A 17,910-nucleotide genomic window follows, 5' to 3' on the forward strand; every position below is an offset into this window, starting at 1 on the left:
AGAAAAATTTTTTTGAAAAGACAACTTCTTTTCAATAATTTTCACTTTTAGTACGTAAAAAAACTTTCTTAGACAATTTTTAATGACGTTAGTTTCAAACAAAAAGAATTAGACAGTTTCGCAAAAAAAAATTATTTTTCACTGTATGAAATGTCTTAGAAAAATTTTTGAAAATTTTTTTTGAAAAGAAAATTTTTTTCAATAATTTTCACTTTTAGTACGTAAGAAAACTTTCTTAGACAATTTTTAATGACGTTAGTTTCAAACAAAAAGAATTAGATAGTTTCGCAAAAAAAAATTATTTTTCACTGTATGAAATGTCTTAGAAAATTTTTTTTGAAAAGACAATTTTTTTTTAATAATTTTCACTTTTAGTACGTAAAAAACTTTCTTAGACAATTTTTAAAGACGTTAGTTTCAAACAAAAAGATTCAGACAGTTTCGCAAAAAAAAATTATTTTTCACTGTATGAAATGTCTTAGAAAAATTTTTGAAAATTTTTTTTGAAAAGACAATTTTTTTCAATAATTTTCACTTTTAGTACGTAAAAAAACTTTCTTAGACAATTTTTAATGACGTTAGTTTCAAACAAAAAGAATTAGACAGTTTCGCAAAAAAAAATTATTTTTCACTGTATGAAATGTCTTAGAATAATTTTTGAAAATTTTTTTTGAAAAGAAAATTTTTTTCAATAATTTTCACTTTTAGTACGTAAAAAAACTTTCTTAGACAATTTTTAATGACGTTAGTTTCAACCAAAAAGAATTAGACAGTTTTGCAAAAAAAAATTATTTTTCACTGTATGAAATGTCTTAGAAAAATTTTTTTGAAAAGACAATTTCTTTTCAATAATTTTCACTTTTAGTACGTAAAAAAACTTTCTTAGACAATTTTTAATGACGTTAGTTTCAAACAAAAAGAATTAGACAGTTTCGCAAAAAAAAAATATTTTTCACTGTATGAAATGTCTTAGAATAATTTTTGAAAATTTTTTTTGAAAAGAAAATTTTTTTCAATATTTTTCATTTTTAGTACGTAAAAAACTTTCTTAGACAATTTTTAATGACGTTAGTTTCAACCAAAAAGAATTAGACAGTTTTGCAAAAAAAAATATTTTTCACTGTATGAAATGTCTTAGAATAATTTTTGAAAAAAATTTTCGAAAAAATAATTTTTTTTTGATAATCAAAACTTTTTGTGTGGGATAAAATTTCTTAGGCCATTTACAATAACTTTAGTAAAAAAAAAAAATTAAAGTGCGACTTTAACTTAAAATATACGCTATCTCCTTAAATAAAGCAGCTACGAAGCTCTCAATGCAGGTATAAGCAAATCAATGAACTTTTATTAATTGACAATTTTTTAACTTGAAACCAAGTTTTAGTGGTGCTAACATGTTTTGGATTGATAAAACAATATTACTGAACATTAAAATAAACTTTTGCATTATGAAAAAGAACTTTGAAAAACATTCGTGTAAGTTCGTCAGTTCGTTTAATTCGTCACTTTTTCTGTTTCCCCTGGGGTGAAGTTATCCAAGTTCTACTGTATAAGCAATTCAATGAACATGTTTTGAGATGATAAAACAATATTACTGAACATAAAAATAAACTTTTGCAGTATGAAAAAAACTTTGAAAAATTTTGAAAAAAATTTTTGTTCAATGAGTTATGAAATGTCTTATAAAAAATTTTACAAACGATTTTAAATTTTTTCAATAATGTTCACTTTTCGTACGTAAAAAAACTTTCTTAGACAATTTTTAATGACGTTAGTTTCAAACAAAAAGAATTAGACAGTTTCGCAAAAAAAAAATTATTTTTTACTGTATGAAACGTCTTAGAAAAACTTTTGAAAATCTTTTTTGAAAAGAAAATTTTTTTCAATAATTTTCACTTTTAGTACGTAAAACAACTTTCTTAGACAATTTTTAATGACGTTAGTTTCAAACAAAAAGAATTAGACAGTTTCGCAAAAAAAAATTATTTTTCACTGTATGAAATGTCTTAGAAAAATTTTTGAAAATCTTTTTTGAAAAGAAAATTTTTTTCAATAATTTTCACTTTTAGTACGTAAAAAAACTTTCTTAGACAATTTTTAATGACGTTAGTTTCAAACAAAAAGAATTAGACAGTTTCGCAAAAAAAAACTATTTTTCACTGTATGAAATGTCTTAGAAAGATTTTTGAAAATTTTTTTTGAAAAGAAAGTTTTTTTCAATAATTTTCACTTTTAGTACGTAAAAAAACTTTTTTAGACAATTTTCAATGACTTTAGTTTCAAACAAAAAGAATTGGATAGTTTCGCAAAAAAAAATTATTTTTCACTGTATGAAATGTCTTAGAAGAATTTTTTTGAAAAGACAATTTTTTTTCAATAATTTTCACTTTTAGTACGTAAAAAAACTTTCTTAGACAATTTTTAATGACGTTAGTTTCAAACAAAAAGAATTAGACAGTTTCGCAAAAAAAAATTATTTTTCACTGTATGAAATGTCTTAGAAAAATTTTTGAAAATTTTTTTTGAAAAGAAAATTTTTTTCAATAATTTTCACTTTTAGTACGTAAGAAAACTTTCTTAGACAATTTTTAATGACGTTAGTTTCAAACAAAAAGAATTAGACAGTTTCGCAAAAAAAAACTATTTTTCACTGTATGAAATGTCTTAGAAAATTTTTTTTGAAAAGACAATTTTTTTTCAATAATTTTCACTTTTAGTACGTGAAAAACTTTCTTAGACAATTTTTAAAGACGTTAGTTTCAAACAAAAAGATTCAGACAGTTTCGCAAAATAAAATTATTTTTCACTGTATGAAATGTCTTAGAAAAATTTTTGAAAATTTTTTTTGAAAAGACAATTTTTTTCAATAATTTTCACTTTTAGTACGTAAAAAAACTTTCTTAGACAATTTTTAATGACGTTAGTTTCAAACAAAAAGAATTAGACAGTTTCGCAAAAAAAAATTATTTTTCACTGTATGAAATGTCTTAGAATAATTTTTGAAAATTTTTTTTGAAAAGAAAATTTTTTTCAATAGTTTTCACTTTTAGTACGTAAGAAAACTTTCTTAGACAATTTTTAATGACGTTAGTTTCAAACAAAAAGAATTAGACAGTTTCGCAAAAAAAAATTATTTTTCACTGTATGAAATGTCTTAGAAAATTTTTTTTGAAAAGACAATTTTTTTTCAATAATTTTCACTTTTAGTACGTGAAAAACTTTCTTAGACAATTTTTAAAGACGTTAGTTTCAAACAAAAAGATTCAGACAGTTTCGCAAAAAAAATTTATTTTTCACTGTATGAAATGTCTTAGAAAAATTTTTGAAAATTTTTTTTGAAAAGACAATTTTTTTCAATAATTTTCACTTTTAGTACGTAAAAAAACTTTCTTAGACAATTTTTAATGACGTTAGTTTCAAACAAAAAGAATTAGACAGTTTCGCAAAAAAAAATTATTTTTCACTGTATGAAATGTCTTAGAATAATTTTTGAAAATTTTTTTTGAAAAGAAAATTTTTTTCAATAATTTTCACTTTTAGTACGTAAAAAAACTTTCTTAGACAATTTTTAATGACGTTAGTTTCAACCAAAAAGAATTAGACAGTTTTGCAAAAAAAAATTATTTTTCACTGTATGAAATGTCTTAGAAAAATTTTTTTGAAAAGACAATTTTTTTTCAATAATTTTCACTTTTAGTACGTAAAAAAACTTTTTTAGACAATTTTTAATGACGTTAGTTTCAAACAAAAAGAATTAGACAGTTTCGCAAAAAAAAAATATTTTTCACTGTATGAAATGTCTTAGAATAATTTTTGAAAATTTTTTTTGAAAAGAAAATTTTTTTCAATATTTTTCACTTTTAGTACGTAAAAAACTTTCTTAGACAATTTTTAATGACGTTAGTTTCAACCAAAAAGAATTAGACAGTTTTGCAAAAAAAAATATTTTTCACTGTATGAAATGTCTTAGAATAATTTTTGAAAAAAATTTTCGAAAAAATAATTTTTTTTTGATTATCAAAACTTTTTGTGTGGGATAAAATTTCTTAGGCCATTTACAATAACTTTAGTAAAAAAAAAAAATTAAAGTGCGACTTTAACTTAAAATATACGCTATCTCCTTAAATAAAGCAGCTACGAAGCTCTCAATGCAGGTAAAAGCAAATCAATGAACTTTTATTAATTGACAATTTTTTAACTTGAAACCAAGTTTTAGTGGTGCTAACATGTTTTGGATTGATAAAACAATATTACTGAACATTAAAATAAACTTTTGCATTATGAAAAAGAACTTTGAAAAACATTCGTGTAAGTTCGTCAGTTCGTTTAATTCGTCACTTTTTCTGTTTCCCCTTGGGTGAAGTTATCCAAGTTCTACTGTATAAGCAATTCAATGAACATGTTTTGAGATGATAAAACAATATTACTGAACATAAAAATAAACTTTTGCAGTATGAAAAAAACTTTGAAAAATTTTGAAAAAAATTTTTGTTCAATGAGTTATGAAATGTCTTATAAAAAATTTTACAAACGATTTTAAATTTTTTCAATAATGTTCACTTTTCGTACGTAAAAAAACTTTCTTAGACAATTTTTAATGACGTTAGTTTCAAACAAAAAGAATTGGATAGTTTCGCAAAAAAAAATTATTTTTCACTGTTTGAAATGTCTTAGAAAAATTTTTTTGAAAAGACAATTTTTTTTCAATAATTTTCACTTTTAGTACGTAAAAAAACTTTCTTAGACAATTTTTAATGACGTTAGTTTCAAACAAAAAGAATTAGACAGTTCGCAAAAAAAAATTATTTTTCACTGTATGAAATGTCTTAGAAAATTTTTTTTGAAAAGACAATTTTTTTTCAATAATTTTCACTTTTAGTACGGAAGAAAACTTTCTTAGACAATTTTTAATGACGTTAGTTTCAAACAAAAAGAATTAGACAGTTTCGCAAAAAAAAATTATTTTTCACTGTATGAAATGTTTTAGAAAAATTTTTGAAAATTTTTTTTGAAAAGAAAATTTTTTTCAATAATTTTCACTTTTAGTACGTAAGAAAACTTTCTTAGACAATTTTTAATGACGTTAGTTTCAAACAAAAAGAATTAGACAGTTTCGCAAAAAAAAATTATTTTTCACTGTATGAAATGTCTTAGAAAGTTTTTGAAAATTTTTTTTGAAAAAAAAATTTTTTTCAATAATTTTCACTTTTAGTACGTAAGAAAACTTTCTTAGACAATTTTTAATGACGTTAGTTTCAAACAAAAAGAATTGGATAGTTTCGCAAAAAAAAATTATTTTTCACTGTATGAAATGTCTTAGAAAAATTTTTTTGAAAAGACAATTTCTTTTCAATAATTTTCACTTTTAGTACGTAAAAAAACTTTCTTAGACAATTTTTAATGACGTTAGTTTCAAACAAAAAGAATTAGACAGTTTCGCAAAAAAAAATTATTTTTCACTGTATGAAATGTCTTAGAAAAATTTTTGAAAATTTTTTTTGAAAAGAAAATTTTTTTCAATAATTTTCACTTTTAGTACGTAAAAAAACTTTCTTAGACAATTTTTAATGACGTTAGATTCAAACAAAAAGAATTGGATAGTTTCGAAAAAAAAATTATTTTTCACTGTATGAAATGTCTTAGAAAAATTTTTTTGAAAAGACAACTTCTTTTCAATAATTTTCACTTTTAGTACGTAAAAAAACTTTCTTAGACAATTTTTAATGACGTTAGTTTCAAACAAAAAGAATTAGACAGTTTCGCAAAAAAAAAATTATTTTTTACTGTATGAAACGTCTTAGAAAAATTTTTGAAAATCTTTTTTGAAAAGAAAATTTTTTCAATAATTATCACTTTTAGTACGTAAAAAAACTTTCTTAGACAATTTTTAATGACGTTAGTTTCAAACAAAAAGAATTAGACAGTTTCGCAAAAAAAATTATTTTTCACTGTATGAAATGTCTTAGAAAAATTTTTGAAAATTTTTTTTGAAAAGAAAATTTTTTTCAATAATTTTCACTTTTAGTACGTAAAAAAACTTTTTTAAACAATCTTTAATGACGTTAGTTTCAAACAAAAAGAATTGGATAGTTTCGCAAAAAAAATTATTTTTCACTGTATGGAACGTCTTAGAAAAGTTTTTTTGAAAAGACAATTTCTTTTCAATAATTTTCACTTTTAGTACGTAAAACAACTTTCTTAGACAATTTTTAATGACGTTAGTTTCAAACAAAAAGAATTGGATAGTTTCGCAAAAAAAAATTATCTTTCACTGTATGAAATGTCTTAGAAAAATTTTTTTGAAAAGACAATTTTTTTTCAGTAATTTTCACTTTTAGTACGTAAAAAAACTTTCTTAGACAATTTTTAATGACGTTAGTTTCAAACAAAAAGAATTAGACAGTTTCGCAAAAAAAAATTATTTTTCACTGTATGAAATGTCTTAGAAAAATTTTTGAAAATTTTTTTTGAAAAGAAAATTTTTTTCAATAATTTTTGCTTTTAGTACGTAAAAAAACTTTCTTAGACAATTTTTAATGACGTTAGTTTCAAACAAAAAGAATTAGACAGTTTCGCAAAAAAAAATTACTTTTCACTGTATGAAATGTCTTAGAAAAATTTTTGAAAATCTTTTTTGAAAAGAAAATTTTTTTCAATAATTTTCACTTTTAGTACGTAAAAAAACTTTTTTAGACAATTTTTAATGACGTTAGTTTCAAACAAAAAGAATTGGATAGTTTCGCAAAAAAAAATTATTTTTCACTGTATGAAATGTCTTAGAAAAGTTTTTTTGAAAAGACAATTTCTTTTCAATAATTTTCACTTTTAGTACGTAAAAAAACTTTCTTAGACAATTTTTAATGACGTTAGTTTCAAACAAAAAGAATTAGACAGTTTCGCAAAAAAAAAATTATTTTTCACTGTATGAAACGTCTTAGAAAAACTTTTGAAAATCTTTTTTGAAAAGAAAATTTTTTTCAATAATTTTCACTTTTAGTACGTAAAACAACTTTCTTAGACAATTTTTAATGACGTTAGTTTCAAACAAAAAGAATTAGACAGTTTCGCAAAAAAAAATTATTTTTCACTGTATGAAATGTCTTAGAAAAATTTTTGAAAATCTTTTTTGAAAAGAAAGTTTTTTTCAATAATTTTCACTTTTAGTACGTAAAAAAACTTTTTTAGACAATTTTCAATGACGTTAGTTTCAAACAAAAAGAATTGGATAGTTTCGCAAAAAAAAATCATTTTTCACTGTATGAAATGTCTTAGAAGAATTTTTTTGAAAAGACAATTTTTTTTCAATAATTTTCACTTTTAGTACGTAAAAAAACTTTCTTAGACAATTTTTAATGACGTTAGTTTCAAACAAAAAGAATTAGACAGTTTCGCAAAAAAAAATTATTTTTCACTGTATGAAATGTCTTAGAAAAATTTTTGAAAATTTTTTTTGAAAAGAAAATTTTTTTCAATAATTTTCACTTTTAGTACGTAAAAAAACTTTCTTAGACAATTTTTAATGACGTTAGATTCAAACAAAAAGAATTGGATAGTTTCGAAAAAAAAATTATTTTTCACTGTATGAAATGTCTTAGAAAAATTTTTTTGAAAAGACAACTTCTTTTCAATAATTTTCACTTTTAGTACGTAAAAAAACTTTCTTAGACAATTTTTAATGACGTTAGTTTCAAACAAAAAGAATTAGACAGTTTCGCAAAAAAAAAATTATTTTTTACTGTATGAAACGTCTTAGAAAAATTTTTGAAAATCTTTTTTGAAAAGAAAATTTTTTCAATAATTTTCACTTTTAGTACGTAAAAAAACTTTCTTAGACAATTTTTAATGACGTTAGCTTCAAACAAAAAGAATTAGACAGTTTCGCAAAAAAAAATTATTTTTCACTGTATGAAATGTCTTAGAAAAATTTTTGAAAATTTTTTTTGAAAAGAAAATTTTTTTCAATAATTTTCACTTTTAGTACGTAAAAAAACTTTTTTAAACAATTTTTAATGACGTTAGTTTCAAACAAAAAGAATTGGATAGTTTCGCAAAAAAAAATTATTTTTCACTGTATGGAACGTCTTAGAAAAGTTTTTTTGAAAAGACAATTTCTTTTCAATAATTTTCACTTTTAGTACGTAAAACAACTTTCTTAGACAATTTTTAATGACGTTAGTTTCAAACAAAAAGAATTGGATAGTTTCGCAAAAAAAAATTATCTTTCACTGTATGAAATGTCTTAGAAAAATTTTTTTGAAAAGACAATTTTTTTTCAGTAATTTTCACTTTTAGTACGTAAAAAAACTTTCTTAGACAATTTTTAATGACGTTAGTTTCAAACAAAAAGAATTAGACAGTTTCGCAAAAAAAAATTATTTTTCACTGTATGAAATGTCTTAGAAAAATTTTTGAAAATTTTTTTTGAAAAGAAAATTTTTTTCAATAATTTTTGCTTTTAGTACGTAAAAAAACTTTCTTAGACAATTTTTAATGACGTTAGTTTCAAACAAAAAGAATTAGACAGTTTCGCAAAAAAAAATTACTTTTCACTGTATGAAATGTCTTAGAAAAATTTTTGAAAATCTTTTTTGAAAAGAAAATTTTTTTCAATAATTTTCACTTTTAGTACGTAAAAAAACTTTTTTAGACACTTTTTAATGACGTTAGTTTCAAACAAAAAGAATTCGATAGTTTCGCAAAAAAAAATTATTTTTTACTGTATGAAATGTCTTAGAAAAATTTTTTTGAAAAGACAATTTCTTTTCAATAATTTTCACTTTTAGTACGTAAAAAAACTTTCTTAGACAATTTTTAATGACGTTAGTTTCAAACAAAAAGAATTAGACAGTTTCGCAAAAAAAAATTATTTTTCACTGTATGAAATGTCTTAGAAAAATTTTTGAAAATTTTTTTTGAAAAGAAAATTTTTTTCAATAATTTTCACTTTTAGTACGTAAAAAAACTTTCTTAGACAATTTTTAATGACGTTAGATTCAAACAAAAAGAATTGGATAGTTTCGCAAAAAAAAATTATTTTTCACTGTATGAAATGTCTTAGAAAAATTTTTTTGAAAAGACAACTTCTTTTCAATAATTTTCACTTTTAGTACGTAAAAAAACTTTCTTAGACAATTTTTAATGACGTTAGTTTCAAACAAAAAGAATTAGACAGTTTCGCAAAAAAAAATTATTTTTCACTGTATGAAATGTCTTAGAAAAATTTTTGAAAATTTTTTTTGAAAAGAAAATTTTTTTCAATAATTTTCACTTTTAGTACGTAAGAAAACTTTCTTAGACAATTTTTAATGACGTTAGTTTCAAACAAAAAGAATTAGACAGTTTCGCAAAAAAAAATTATTTTTCACTGTATGAAATGTCTTAGAAAATTTTTTTTGAAAAGACAATTTTTTTTCAATAATTTTCACTTTTAGTACGTAAAAAACTTTCTTAGACAATTTTTAAAGACGTTAGTTTCAAACAAAAAGATTCAGACAGTTTCGCAAAAAAAAATTATTTTTCACTGTATGAAATGTCTTAGAAAAATTTTTGAAAATTTTTTTTGAAAAGACAATTTTTTTCAATAATTTTCACTTTTAGTACGTAAAAAAACTTTCTTAGACAATTTTTAATGACGTTAGTTTCAAACAAAAAGAATTAGACAGTTTCGCAAAAAAAAATTATTTTTCACTGTATGAAATGTCTTAGAATAATTTTTGAAAATTTTTTTTGAAAAGAAAATTTTTTTCAATAATTTTCACTTTTAGTACGTAAAAAAACTTTCTTAGACAATTTTTAATGACGTTAGTTTCAACCAAAAAGAATTAGACAGTTTTGCAAAAAAAAATTATTTTTCACTGTATGAAATGTCTTAGAAAAATTTTTTTGAAAAGACAATTTTTTTTCAATAATTTTCACTTTTAGTACGTAAAAAAACTTTCTTAGACAATTTTTAATGACGTTAGTTTCAAACAAAAAGAATTAGACAGTTTCGCAAAAAAAAAATATTTTTCACTGTATGAAATGTCTTAGAATAATTTTTGAAAATTTTTTTGAAAAGAAAATTTTTTTCAATATTTTTCACTTTTAGTACGTAAAAAACTTTCTTAGACAATTTTTAATGACGTTAGTTTCAACCAAAAAGAATTAGACAGTTTTGCAAAAAAAAATATTTTTCACTGTATGAAATGTCTTAGAATAATTTTTGAAAAAAATTTTCTAAAAAATAATTTTTTTTTGATAATCAAAACTTTTTGTGTGGGATAAAATTTCTTAGGCCATTTACAATAACTTTAGTAAAAAAAAAAAATTAAAGTGCGACTTTAACTTAAAATATACGCTATCTCCTTAAATAAAGCAGCTACGAAGCTCTCAATGCAGGTATAAGCAAATCAATGAACTTTTATTAATTGACAATTTTTTAACTTGAAACCAAGTTTTAGTGTTGCTAACATGTTTTGGATTGATAAAACAATATTACTGAACATTAAAATAAACTTTTGCATTATGAAAAAGAACTTTGAAAAACATTCGTGTAAGTTCGTCAGTTCGTTTAATTCGTCACTTTTTCTGTTTCCCCTTGGGTGAAGTTATCCAAGTTCTACTGTATAAGCAATTCAATGAACATGTTTTGAGATGATAAAACAATATTACTGAACATAAAAATAAACTTTTGCAGTATGAAAAAAACTTTGAAAAATTTTGAAAAAAATTTTTGTTCAATGAGTTATGAAATGTCTTATAAAAAATTTTACAAACGATTTTAAATTTTTTCAATAATGTTCACTTTTCGTACGTAAAAAAACTTTCTTAGACAATTTTTAATGACGTTAGTTTCAAACAAAAAGAATTGGATAGTTTCGCAAAAAAAAATTATTTTTCACTGTTTGAAATGTCTTAGAAAAATTTTTTTGAAAAGACAATTTTTTTTCAATAATTTTCACTTTTAGTACGTAAAAAAACTTTCTTAGACAATTTTTAATGACGTTAGTTTCAAACAAAAAGAATTAGACAGTTCGCAAAAAAAAATTATTTTTCACTGTATGAAATGTCTTAGAAAATTTTTTTTGAAAAGACAATTTTTTTTCAATAATTTTCACTTTTAGTACGGAAGAAAACTTTCTTAGACAATTTTTAATGACGTTAGTTTCAAACAAAAAGAATTGGATAGTTTCGCAAAAAAAATTTGTTTTTCACTGTATGAAATGTCTTAGAAAAGTTTTTTTAAAAAGAAAATTTTTTTTCAATAATTTTCACTTTTAGTACGTAAAAAAACTTTCTTAGACAATTTTTAATGACGTTAGTTTCAAACAAAAAGAATTAGACAGTTTCGCAAAAAAAATTATTTTTCACTGTATGAAATGTCTTAGAAAAATTTTTGAAAGTTTTTTTCAATAATTTTCACTTTTAGTACGTAAAACAACTTTCTTAGACAATTTTTGATGACGTTAGTTTCAAACAAAAAGAATTGGATAGTTTCGCAAAAAAAAATTATCTTTCACTGTATGAAATGTCTTAGAAAAATTTTTTTGAAAAGACAATTTTTTTTCAATAATTTTCACTTTTAGTACGTAAAAAAACTTTCTTAGACAACTTTTAATTACGTTAGTTTCAAACAAAAAGAATTAGACAGTTTCGCAAAAAAAAATTATTTTTCACTGTATGAAATGTCTTAGAAAAATTTTTGAAAATTTTTTTTGAAAAGAAAATTTTTTTCAATAATTTTCACTTTTAGTACGTAAAAAAACTTTCTTAGACAATTTTTAATGACGTTAGTTTTAAACAAAAAGAATTAGACAGTTTCGCAAAGAAAAATTATTTTTCACTGTATGAAATGTCTTAGAAAAGTTTTTGAAAAACTTTTTTGAAAAGAAAATTTTTTTCAATAATTTTCACTTTTAGTACGTAAAAAAACTTTTTTAGACAATTTTTAATGACGTTAGTTTCAAACAAAAAGAATTGGATAGTTTCGCAAAAAAAAAGTTATTTTTCACTGTATGGAATGTCTTAGAAAAATTTTTTTGAAAAGACAATTTCTTTTCAATAATTTTCACTTTCAGTACGTAAAAAAACTTTCTTAGACAATTTTTAATGACGTTAGTTTCAAACAAAAAGAATTGGATAGTTTCGCAAAAAAAAATTATTTTTCACTGTATGAAATGTCTTAGAAAAGTTTTTTTGAAAAGACAATTTTTTTTCAATAATTTTCACTTTTAGTACGTAAAAAACTTTCTTAGACAATTTTTAATGACGTTAGTTTCAAACAAAAAGAATTAGACAGTTTCGCAAAAAAAAATTATTTTTCACTGTATGAAATGTCTTGGAAAAATTTTTGAAAATCTTTTTTGAAAAGAAAATTTTTTTCAATAATTTTCACTTTTAGTACGTAAAAAAACTTTCTTAGACAATTTTTAATGACGTTAGTTTCAAACAAAAAGAATTAGACATTTTCGCAAAAAAAATTATTTTTCACTGTATGAAATGTCTTAGAAAAATTTTTGAAAATTTTTTTTAAAAAGAAAATTTTTTTCAAAAATTTTCACGTTTAGTACGTAAAAAAACTTTCTTAGACAATTTTTAATGACGTTAGTTTCAAACAAAAAGAATTGGATAGTTTCGCAAAAAAAAATTATTTTTCACTGTATGAAATGTCTTAGAAAAATTTTTTTGAAAAGACAATTTTTTTTCAATAATTTTCACTTTTAGTACGTAAAAAACTTTCTTAGACAATTTGTAATGACGTTAGTTTCAAACAAAAAGAATTAGACAGTTTCGCAAAAAAAAATTATTTTTCACTGTATGAAATGTCTTAGAAAAATTTTTGAAAATTTTTTTTGAAAAGAAAGTTTTTTTCAATAATTTTCACTTTTAGTACGTAAAAAAACTTTCTTAGACAATTTTTAATGACGTTAGTTTCAAACAAAAAGAATTGGATAGTTTCGCAAAAAAAAATTATTTTTCACTGTATGAAATGTCTTAGAAAAATTTTTTGAAAAAGACAATTTTTTTTCAATAATTTTCACTTTTAGTACGTAAGAAAACTTTCTTAGACAATTTGTAATGACGTTAGTTTCAAACAAAAAGAATTAGACAGTTTCGCAAAAAAAATTATTTTTCACTGTATGAAATGTCTTAGAAAAATTTTTGAAAATTTTTTTTGAAAAGAAAATTTTTTTCAATAATTTTCACTTTTAGTACGTAAGAAAACTTTCTTAGACAATTTTTAATGACGTTAGTTTCAAACAAAAAGAATTATACAGTTTCGCAAAAAAAAATTATTTTTCACTGTATGAAATGTCTTAGAATAATTTTTGAAAATTTTTTTTGAAGAGAAAATTTTTTTCAGTAATTTTCACTTTTAGTACGTAAAAAGACTTTCTTAGACAACTTTTAATGACGTTAGTTTCAAACAAAAAGAATTAGACAGTTTCGCAAAAAAAAATTATTTTTCACTGTATGAAATGTCTTAAAAAAATTTTTGAAAATTTTTTTTTTGAAAAGAAAATTTTTTTCAATAATTTTTGCTTTTAGTACGTAAAAAAACTTTCTTAGACAATTTTTAATGACGTTAGTTTCAAACAAAAAGAATTGGATAGTTTCGCAAAAAAAAATTATTTTTCACTGTATGGAATGTCTTAGAATAATTTTTTTGAAAAGACAATTTCTTTTCAATAATTTTCACTTTTAGTACGTAAAACAACTTTCTTAGACAATTTTTAATGACGTTAGTTTCAAACAAAAAGAATTAGACAGTTTCGCAAAAAAAAATTATTTTTCACTGTATGAAATGTCTTAGAAAAATTTTTGAAAATTTTTTTTGAAAAGAAAATTTTTTTCAATAATTTTCACTTTTAGTACGTACAAAAACTTTTTTAGACAATTTTTAATGACGTTAGTTTCAAACAAAAAAAATTGGATAGTTTCGCAAAAAAAAATTATTTTTCACTGTATGGAATGTCTTAGAAAAATTTTTTTGAAAAGACAATTTCTTTTCAATAATTTTCACTTTTAGTACGTAAAAAAACTTTCTTAGACAATTTTTAATGACGTTAGTTTCAAACAAAAAGAATTGGATAGTTTCGCAAAAAAAAATTGTTCTTCACTGTATGAAATGTCTTAGAAAAGTTTTTTTAAAAAGAAAATTTTTTTTCAATAATTTTCACTTTTAGTACGTAAAAAAACTTTTTTAGACAATTTTTAATGACGTTAGTTTCAAACAAAAAGAATTGGATAGTTTCGCAAAAAAAAAGTTATTTTTCACTGTATGGAATGTCTTAGAAAAATTTTTTTGAAAAGACAATTTCTTTTCAATAATTTTCACTTTCAGTACGTAAAAAAACTTTCTTAGACAATTTTTAATGACGTTAGTTTCAAACAAAAAGAATTGGATAGTTTCGCAAAAAAAAATTATTTTTCACTGTATGAAATGTCTTAGAAAAGTTTTTTTGAAAAGACAATTTTTTTTCAATAATTTTCACTTTTAGTGCGTAAAAAACTTTCTTAGACAATTTTTAATGACGTTAGTTTCAAACAAAAAGAATTAGACAGTTTCGCAAAAAAAAATTATTTTTCACTGTATGAAATGTCTTGGAAAAATTTTTGAAAATCTTTTTTGAAAAGAAAATTTTTTTCAATAATTTTCACTTTTAGTACGTAAAAAAACTTTCTTAGACAATTTTTAATGACGTTAGTTTCAAACAAAAAGAATTAGACAGTTTCGCAAAAAAAATTATTTTTCACTGTATGAAATGTCTTAGAAAAATTTTTGAAAATTTTTTTTAAAAAGAAAATTTTTTTCAAAAATTTTCACGTTTAGTACGTAAAAAAACTTTCTTAGACAATTTTTAATGACGTTAGTTTCAAACAAAAAGAATTGGATAGTTTCGCAAAAAAAAATTATTTTTCACTGTATGAAATGTCTTAGAAAAATTTTTTTGAAAAGACAATTTTTTTTCAATAATTTTCACTTTTAGTACGTAAAAAACTTTCTTAGACAATTTGTAATGACGTTAGTTTCAAACAAAAAGAATTAGACAGTTTCGCAAAAAAAAATTATTTTTCACTGTATGAAATGTCTTAGAAAAATTTTTGAAAATTTTTTTTGAAAAGAAAGTTTTTTTCAATAATTTTCACTTTTAGTACGTAAAAAAACTTTCTTAGACAATTTTTAATGACGTTAGTTTCAAACAAAAAGAATTGGATAGTTTCGCAAAAAAAAATTATTTTTCACTGTATGAAATGTCTTAGAAAAATTTTTTGGAAAAGACAATTTTTTTTCAATAATTTTCACTTTTAGTACGTAAGAAAACTTTCTTAGACAATTTGTAATGACGTTAGTTTCAAACAAAACGAATTAGACAGTTTCGCAAAAAAAATTATTTTCCACTGTATGAAATGTCTTAGAAAAATTTTTGAAAATTTTTTTTGAAAAGAAAATTTTTTTCAATAATTTTCACTTTTAGTACGTAAGAAAACTTTCTTAAACAATTTTTAATGACGTTAGTTTCAAACAAAAAGAATTAGACAGTTTCGCAAAAAAAAATTATTTTTCACTGTATGAAATGTCTTAGAATAATTTTTGAAAATTTTTTTTGAAGAGAAAATTTTTTTCAATAATTTTCACTTTTAGTACGTAAAAAAACTTTCTTAGACAATTTTTAATGACGTTAGTTTCAAACAAAAAGAATTAGACAGTTTCGCAAAAAAAAATTATTTTTCACTGTATGAAATGTCTTAAAAAAATTTTTGAAAATTTTTTTTTTGAAAAGAAAATTTTTTTCAATAATTTTTGCTTTTAGTACGTAAAAAAACTTTCTTAGACAATTTTTAATGACGTTAGTTTCAAACAAAAAGAATTGGATAGTTTCGCAAAAAAAAATTATTTTTCACTGTATGGAATGTCTTAGAATAATTTTTTGGAAAAGACAATTTCTTTTCAATAATTTTCACTTTTAGTACGTAAAAAAACTTTCTTAGACAATTTTTAATGACGTTAGTTTCAAACAAAAAGAATTGGATAGTTTCGCAAAAAAAAATTGTTTTTCACTGTATGAAATGTCTTAGAAAAGTTTTTTTAAAAAGAAAATTTTTTTTCAAGAATTTTCACTTTTAGTACGTAAAAAAACTTTCTTAGACAATTTTTAATGACGTTAGTTTCAAACAAAAAGAATTAGACAGTTTCGCAAAAAAAAATTATTTTTCACTGTATGAAATGTCTTAGAAAAATTTTTGAAAATCTTTTTTGAAAAGAAAATTTTTTTCAATAATTTTCACTTTTAGTACGTAAAAAAACTTTCTTAGACAATTTGTAATGACGTTAGTTTCAAACAAAAAGAATTAGACAGTTTCGCAAAAAAAAATTATTTTTCACTCTATGAAATGTCTTAAAAAAATTTTTGAAAATTTTTTTTTTGAAAAGAAAATTTTTTTCAATAATTTTTGCTTTTAGTACGTAAAAAAACTTTCTTAGACAATTTTTAATGACGTTAGTTTCAAACAAAAAGAATTGGATAGTTTCGCAAAAAAAAATTATTTTTCACAGTATGGAATGTCTTAGAATAATTTTTTTGAAAAGACAATTTCTTTTCAATAATTTTCACTTTTAGTACGTAAAAAAACTTTCTTAGACAATTTTTAATGACGTTAGTTTCAAACAAAAAGAATTAGACAGTTTCGCAAAAAAAAATTATTTTTCACTGTATGAAATGTCTTAGAAAAATTTTTGAAAATTTTTTTTGAAAAGAAAATTTTTTTCAATAATTTTCACTTTTAGTACGTACAAAAACTTTTTTAGACAATTTTTAATGACGTTAGTTTCAAACAAAAAGAATTGGATAGTTTCGCAAAAAAAAATTATTTTTCACTGTATGGAATGTCTTAGAAAAATTTTTTTGAAAAGACAATTTCTTTTCAATAATTTTCACTTTTAGTACGTAAAAAAACTTTCTTAGACAATTTTTAATGACGTTAGTTTCAAACAAAAAGAATTGGATAGTTTCGCAAAAAAAAATTGTTTTTCACTGTATGAAATGTCTTAGAAAAGTTTTTTTAAAAAGAAAATTTTTTTTCAATAATTTTCACTTTTAGTACGTAAAAAAACTTTCTTAGACAATTTTTAATGACGTTAGTTTCAAACAAAAAGAATTAGACAGTTTCGCAAAAAAAAATTATTTTTCACTGTATGAAATGTCTTAGAAAAATTTTTAAAAATCTTTTTTGAAAAGAAAATTTTTTTCAATAATTTTCACTTTTAGTACGTAAAAAAACTTTCTTAGACAATTTTTAATGACGTTAGTTTCAAACAAAAAGAATTAGACAGTTTCGCAAAAAAAATTATTTTTCATTGTATGAAATGTCTTAGAAAAGTTTTTGAAAATTTTTTTTGAAAAGAAAATTTTTTTCAAAAATTTTCACTTTTAGTACGTAAAAAAACTTTCTTAGACAATTTTTAATGACGTTAGTTTCAAACAAAAAGAATTGGATAGTTTCGCAAAAAAAAATTGTTTTTCACTGTATGAAATGTCTTAGAAAAGTTTTTTTAAAAAGAAAATTCTTTTTCAATAATTTTCACTTTTAGTACGTAAAAAAACTTTCTTAGACAATTTTTAATGACGTTAGTTTCAAACAAAAAGAATTAGACAGTTTCGCAAAAAAAAATTATTTTTCACTGTATGAAATGTCTTAGAAAAATTTTTGAAAATCTTTTTTGAAAAGAAAATTTTTTTCAATAATTTTCACTTTTAGTACGTAAAAAAACTTTCTTAGACAATTTTTAATGACGTTAGTTTCAAACAAAAAGAATTAGACAGTTTCGCAAAAAAAATTATTTTTCATTGTATGAAATGTCTTAGAAAAGTTTTTGAAAATTTTTTTTTGAAAAGAAAATTTTTTTCAAAAATTTTCACTTTTAGTACG

The sequence above is a fragment of the Aplidium turbinatum genome, chromosome 15, assembly GCF_918807975.1.
Source record: "Aplidium turbinatum chromosome 15, kaAplTurb1.1, whole genome shotgun sequence".
Classification (NCBI taxonomy): domain Eukaryota; kingdom Metazoa; phylum Chordata; class Ascidiacea; order Aplousobranchia; family Polyclinidae; genus Aplidium; species Aplidium turbinatum.